This window comes from Equus quagga, chromosome 4, assembly GCF_021613505.1.
Source record: "Equus quagga isolate Etosha38 chromosome 4, UCLA_HA_Equagga_1.0, whole genome shotgun sequence".
In the NCBI taxonomy this organism is placed as follows: domain Eukaryota; kingdom Metazoa; phylum Chordata; class Mammalia; order Perissodactyla; family Equidae; genus Equus; species Equus quagga.
In genome coordinates, this window is record NC_060270.1 from 82,380,310 (window position 1) to 82,387,639 (window position 7,330).

Below are 7,330 nucleotides of genomic sequence, written 5' to 3' on the forward strand. Positions count from 1 at the left end.
ATACAAGATGTGAACACAAGTAACTGTGCTCTTTATCGTCATTCCATCTGCTCAACCAAGAAGCATCTAGATTTTCATTGCACAACCCTGAGGAGGCTCAGAAACTGGTGGTACCTGGTACTTCTAAAAATCGAAGGGGACTATGAGCCTGAAAATAGGAAGATTCATTGAATATCTGATTAAGATTCACACTCCATCCTGCACAGACGGGCAATGGATCCTCCCAAACTTGGAAGAGGAATGAAGGTTTACATGACGGCGATGGTGAGCCAGAAGGATACTGGACTGGAGGATACTGGGCATTAGAAAGGACATGGGGAGCCATGCCATTCCCCAGTCTAAAATGAGAAAGTATTCTTCCTTATATTTCTCTATCACTATTCCTATGAACATTTCAAAAGCAATTTTTAGAGTATTAGCATGGAGGAGAACAGACCTGGCTAAACAGCTTAGTCAAAAAATTAATGAAAATGACAAGTCTGCATTCAAAGACAAACTATTTAATGACTAATTTTTTTAATTGGTTCTAGGCTGAGACCTTGTATAACAAGTTCCAGCCTGGAGAAAATTTTTTATGCTGCGGTTATGAACCTCTGATAATAGAACATTTAATGGAATTTCAAATAGTCCATTAATTGTAACATGCCTATATGATAACAAAGAAGATTAAAATATGTCTAAACTAAACAAGTTCAATACAGCTTAAGTACTTTGTTTGAAATTAAACTTTCCCGAGTATATATTTTGATATCAAATCTTGAAAAGTTAAATACTGAAACAGATAGGAAAAGTTTTTTGTGGCAAATTTCCATAAAATATGCCTGAATAGCTCATTCCAAATATCACAACTTTGCAGCCATATGAATTAGGAATTAGATCAAGCATAAAATAAATTGGGGATAAGACAGTTGTAGTATGTGTACGTTTACAATTTCTTGTGGTTTTTGAAAGAAATTTGGGATGTGAAATGTGATTTTTTAGGGTAAATTTTGAGATGTTTGTGACTTTTAATTTATTTGCCACAAAACAAGTTTACAAAACAGGAACAAGGATTGGATAAAGTGTTGTTATTGAGTGTATTGAGTGTATAAACCTTTGGAAAAACAGATGGCGTATAGAGGGAGCTCAGTCTGTGGAGATTAAGGAAAGGATACGGGCGTTAATAGCTACTGTGTTGTTTTTCTTAGAGTGGCGCAGAAGGCTGGAGAGAGTTATATAGATTCTAGCCGTATTTTGGGGTCGGCATCAAAGACTTGCTGGTGGGTTAGATGTGGGAGGTAAGGAAAGGGAGGAATCACAGATGACAAACAAGTTTCCGGCTTGAGGAACTGACAAAAGATGATGCTATTTACTGAAAGCAAATGGGGGTAGGGCAAACAGGTTTGTAGGGTGTGGAATCATGAGTTCTGTTTGGGACTTCCTAAGTTTGAGACGCTGGTGAGTCATCCAACAGGTGAAATCAGTAGGATGTTTACTATCTGAGTCTGGCGTCATCGCCACTAAATCAGCAGCAGTGAACAGAATGTTGGTCAAGGTCAACACTTCCTGTGCATGGAGTAAGTAGCCACCCTGAAAAGTGATACTGTGTAGTAGGAAAAATCTAGCAGGAAATCCCGATTCTTCTTTCTACCCTTCCATTATTTAGATGTGGGATTATTCCAACTCTCTAGAACTCACAATGGTGCAATTGTTTATAGTATGTACTCTGAATTCAGAACACTGGGGTCAAATTCCAGCTGCACCTCTTACTAGCTGCATAACTTCAGAAAAGGTATTTGGGCCAGCCTGGTGGCGTGGTGATTAAGTTCAGTGTGGTCTGCTTCTGCAGCCCAGGGTTCACAAGTTCAAGTCCCAGGTGCTGACCTATGCCACTCATCAAGCCACACTGTGGCAGCGTACCACATACAAAATAAAGGAAGAGTGGCACAGATGTTAGCTCAGGGCCAATCTTCCTCACACACACAAAAAAGGGTATTTAAGTTCTCTGTGCTCAATCTCCTCATCTATAAATGGGGAATATCATTATAACTATTTCACAAGATTGTTTTGAGAGTTAAATTAATATGTTTGTATACACACACAAATAGCACTTAATGTTGTACCTGGTATATAAGTGCTACTGAAGTGTTTGCTATTGTTATTGTTATAAAAAGGATTACTCCACAATAACATTTTTCAAACTTTATCTATTGATAAGATCTTTGTTCAAAATAATATTATGCAGAAACCCAATATGAAAAGAAGTGAAGATAGAATGGCTGTTGCCAGAAGGTGAGACCCGGATCCCAATTCCACCACAGCTTAGCACTTTTCCCTCCCTTTTGCATCATCATATCAATTGAAGAAGATCTGTGGAACTTCTGCAAACCACCAGACCAGGTAATCTTTCAAAAGTGAGAGAAAAATAAAGATGTTTTCACACAATCAAGCAATAAAGACTCTACCATCCATAAATCCTCAGCGAAAGAACTCTGTGCTTTGGCAATAAGAAAAGTGAAGCCGGAAAGTCACTCCATCTTACTGGATGATGCTTCTTCTCTACTCCTTATGTTTTGCACCATGTGGAAGGTCCTTCACGTGCAGCACAATCCCAGCCTTCCTTGCTCCATCCCATCCCTGGTTCACTCATTCCTCATCTGAGGAAGAGCAAGTTAACACAACTGGAAAATTTGAAAGGAGAGACTGAGTTTCAGTAGGCCAGCCTCTTCCTCTTCCCTTCTGCTTGAGACCTAGGCTGCCTGCAGGGAAGTACCTTCTGGGGCACATGGGGACCAAGCGTGGGGAGACCTGTCCTCATCCCACACCGCCTGTGACTTGGTTAGTGTGACCATCTCCTGGGATGGTACTTCTGGGAACTGGTATCAGGAAGCCCACTTGCCCACTAATGAGAAATTTTTCCAGTATCAACTCTATTGGCAACAAAGGTCATATTTTGGTCCCCAAATGCCTTACATTTTTGTCTTATTTCTCAGTTGGTTCTGAACTTAGATGAGGAAGAAGTGTGCTATTTAGAGACCTACTTGACCTCCAGTAGCGTGGGACTAAAGAAACAGTGAACTCAGAAACGGATCGAATACATTGGCAAATTCCTGAGATAAGAAAGGTCCAGATCACAAAAACAAAATTTGTTTATCCGGTTAAGGAAGTTGGATTTTATCCTACAAGGAGGCAAAGGCCATTAGAACACTTTCAATCAAAGACGACATGACCAGATTAGTATTTTGATTATTTTGTTAGATAAGGTCAGTGTAGAAGGAAGAAGAGAGCAATGAAAATGGGATCAGGTTAGAAAGAGAAGGAGGCGTTTTCTAAAGGACAAATTCACCTGCCTTATAACTTTGTCTAAGGCTGTCTCAAATGATGATGTCATGTTTTTCCAACCTATGGCCTAATTTTGAACAGCTGGTTGGCTGGCTCAGTAAAATTTTATTAAGCCAAGCAATCAGATAAGCAAATTTTGAACTGCATTTGGGAACTTTATCGCAGTGTTTCAAAATATGCTTTACAACTTTCCATTTCAGAAAAAGAATGAAGTAATGTTGTTTCTCTTCTGACCTCCAAAGTTTACATTTTCATGAAATATCCATGATTCATTATTATTTAGAATTTTAAAAGGCAAAATATTGATAGTCATAAAGGGATGGCTTGAGAATTAAAATCTGTGGCTATAAAACAGACCATTTGGTCACTCACAAAATCAGCACAATAATAAATTTTGATACCAAACAAATATATTGCTACAGTTTTTTTTCCTCAGGAGACAATTTTTCAGCAATGTCAGGGTAGGTCAATTGTCTAATCACAACTCTAAGCCGTAAGCTGACCTTGCTCTCTTACCTTTCTGAGTCTTCTGTTTTTATGCCATTCCTGTCAGCAAGATACTGCCGTCAGACCTAAGGCAACTGATTTTGACCCTGAGATAAAGTTACTGGTTTCTTCCACAAATATGTATTAAGTTCCATGATTGTCTGGCATTGTACTAAGCATTGGGTGTCCTGGGATGAGCAAGCAAGACACAATACAATCCATGTTTCCAAAGAAATTTCGGTCTCCTGGGGAGATCAAAAACAGAAGCAAACAGAAACAGTGGTGATAATAACAACCCAACCTCACCTCCCATTGGTTTCCCCCTCCACCGGAAAATCCCCTGACATTATCCTCTACCTGATGAGGAACGTTGTTGGGAAAACACAAGAATCAGAGAGAAAGGATATTCACCTAGCTAGGCAAATCAGACAAATCATGGGACAATAAATGACATCATCAGATTGCCCTACCTCCAAGGAGGTCAGTTGGGGACTTAAGTTCTTCACCTGTTTTGTTGTTATTTATCTGGTTCGTTGTATTTTTTCCACACAGTTGCTAAGTGCTCCTTTCTTTGTTGACTCCGCTCATTTCCCAAACAGGGCTCTCTTTTCTGAAGTGCAGGCCTAGCTATTTCCAAAGTCCACCTATTCCCCTCCCCATTAATCCCTGGGAAAACATAATACTTTAATAAGGGAACTCTTTCAGTAACAGAAATCCTACCCGAAGTAGTTAAAATAAACAAAGACTTGTCTAGGTTTCTAACTGGAAAGTTCAAGCAATGAACTTCAGGCATGGCTGGATCATGGTGCTCAAATTATGTCTTCAAAGATTTGACTTTCTCATTTTATCTCGCTATTTTGCTCTGGACAGATTCTCCCCAACAAAGTGGCAAAGATGGCCATCAGAAGCTCTAGGATTACATCATCCTTACAGCTAACAATCCTATCTCGTCCCCCAACCCACCCACCTCCATTGTCTCTTTCATCAGAGCTACAGCAAAAGTTCCAAGGATTGTTCACCAGAGAGAGGCTAGGAAGAAAAAAAAAAAAAACTGGACATCCATTTTCACAGAGCTCCTTTAATATTTCCTAAAGACTTTTTGCTAAAGGGGAACAAAACATGATCAAATTATAATGCCAAGAAGCTGTGTAGCTTAATACTTTTTTGTGGACTTCTTTCTGGAATTCATGGAAATGTAAATGGAATTAAGTCAGCTATTTCTTAGCTCCTTTCACTGACTCCTTTTTCATTGTACTGCTTAGAAACATCTCCACCCAACTCTTTTATTTAGGTTTTTGTTTCTAGGATGATGCTCATGGGCTTTCCCAACTTCTTGGTTGGCATTCTTTCTTTCTAATTCATAGAACCAATACCACAATGGAATTATGTAGCTGCTAGTTATGGACAACAGATTTAAAGAGAGCCAAGTAATATTTATCTTCTCAGAAAAAACTCTAGGCTGTCTGTCTAGATTTAACATCTTCTGACTTTCACAGAGGAAAGTCAAGTTATTTAATTCCTTCATTGACCCGTTCTTCACTCCAACCTTCTTTAACAATGATTGCCAGACAAGGAGTTAGAAGGTTGTCTCCATGAGACTGGAACGCAGCAAGTGGTGCCAAGCTTTGAGAATCTCTCTCGATGGAGAGCAGAGTCCAGGCACTCCGATGAAGATGAAGATTGCACACATTCCCCCAGCTAGCTGGCCCCTTGCCCCTGCCATTCCCTCGGGCTACAGAAAAGTAGATATAATGTAAAATACTCAGTCCACCCACTATAGGTGTGAGGAAAACACATCTTCCTCATAAAATAGGGAGAAGGCATCAACGCTGTATCACACTGTATCAGTGGAGTATTCCCTGAGCATGATCAAGATGAAAAAAGCTGGCAAAAGCAAAGACTGCTTAAACGCAAAGTAAAAGAACCCAACTTAGAAGAAATTATAGCTGAAAACCATAAGGAAATATCTCACAATTGCTTCGGCTATAAACGAATTTAAAAAGAACATAAATTCAATTTTTTAAAACAGCTCAAAAATGAATCGATAAAACAACAGTATGAGATGAAAAGGGAATTTGCCAATCTGAGAAAAATAATTGAGGATGGAGAGCATTGTTCGCTGGCTGTGAAATTCTTTGGTTCTTCTCTCTTCCTTTAAATAAAAGAAAGCTGATGAACACAGGAAATGGGGTGGACTCATTGTTTGAGGACATTCCCTAGGATATCACCTGTTTCCTGTTTGAAGATTATACCTTTCCTCAAATTTGGAAAGATCAAGGCTTCATGAAGATGTGTCAAATGCGTACATGCACACACGTGTCTGCATGCAGACACATACACACCAGTGGAAAGGAGTAAATATTTGAGATTTATTGAGGAATTACAATCTTTGGACCCTTTAAGAAAGTAACATAAATTGACAGATGTGTGCTGGTTATCCTCATTGGCCAACCCATCACTCACCACTGCCACCACCATTCTGTGCCCCTCTCTGCTCTGGTCCAGAGGAAGCTGTCCCCTGAGATCCATCACCCTTGCTGCCTGCCTTCAGGCTTCCAGGTAGGCAAGGGGTTAGAGGGTGGGAGAAGGGAGAAGACTAGGTATTTCTTCCCCTCTTTCCTCCTGCTTCCATGCATATATCCAGCAGTAGATATGACTGTCTCCAGCTCTAGCTTACACAGGAGGAACCCCTCGTCCACGCGTCCACTGTCAGTGGACTCCAGGAACACTATTTCCTCCCCTTGTTCCTGCAGTCCTACAGGTGGTAGCAGCTTCAAGCAGTTGTAAATCTTTGGGCTCTTACCATTCTTTGGTTTTTTTCTCTTAACCTTGCCTCCATCCTAACAGTAATCCTTTCTTTTTTTCTTTTTTTTTTTGGAGGAAGATTAGCCCTGAACTAACTACTGCCAATCCTCCTCTTTTCACTGAGGAAGACTGGCCCTGAGCTAACATCCATGCCCATCTTCCTCTACTTTATACATGGGACGCCTACCACAGCATGGCTTTTGCCAAGTGGTGCCATCTCTGCACCCGGGATCCTAACCAGTGAACCCCGGGCCCCCAAGAAGCGGAACGTGCAAACTTAACCACGGCGCCACCAGGCTGGCCCCAGTCCTTTCTTTAATATCTCTAAATTTTAAGAGTGAATTCTGTTTCCTGCCAGGACCTTGAGTTTTAACAACAGAAAATGATCTTGGCCAAATTGAGAAAAATAAATTTGAAAGAACAAAGATAATTAAAAAGACTGTGCTGAATATGGAATTGCTCTCATAGAGAAAAGGCTAGAAATAATGAATGCAAAAAAGAAAAAAGAAGAAAGGGAGGCCGGCCCCGTGGCCGAGTTCAGACACTCTGCTTCGGCGGCCCAGGGTTTCGCCAGTTCGGATCCTGGGCATGGACATGGCACCACTCATGAGGCCACGCTGGGGCAGCATCCCACATGCCACAACAGGAGGGATCCACAACTAAAATATACAACTATGTACTGGGGGGATTTGAGGAGAAAAAAGCAGGAAAAAAAAAA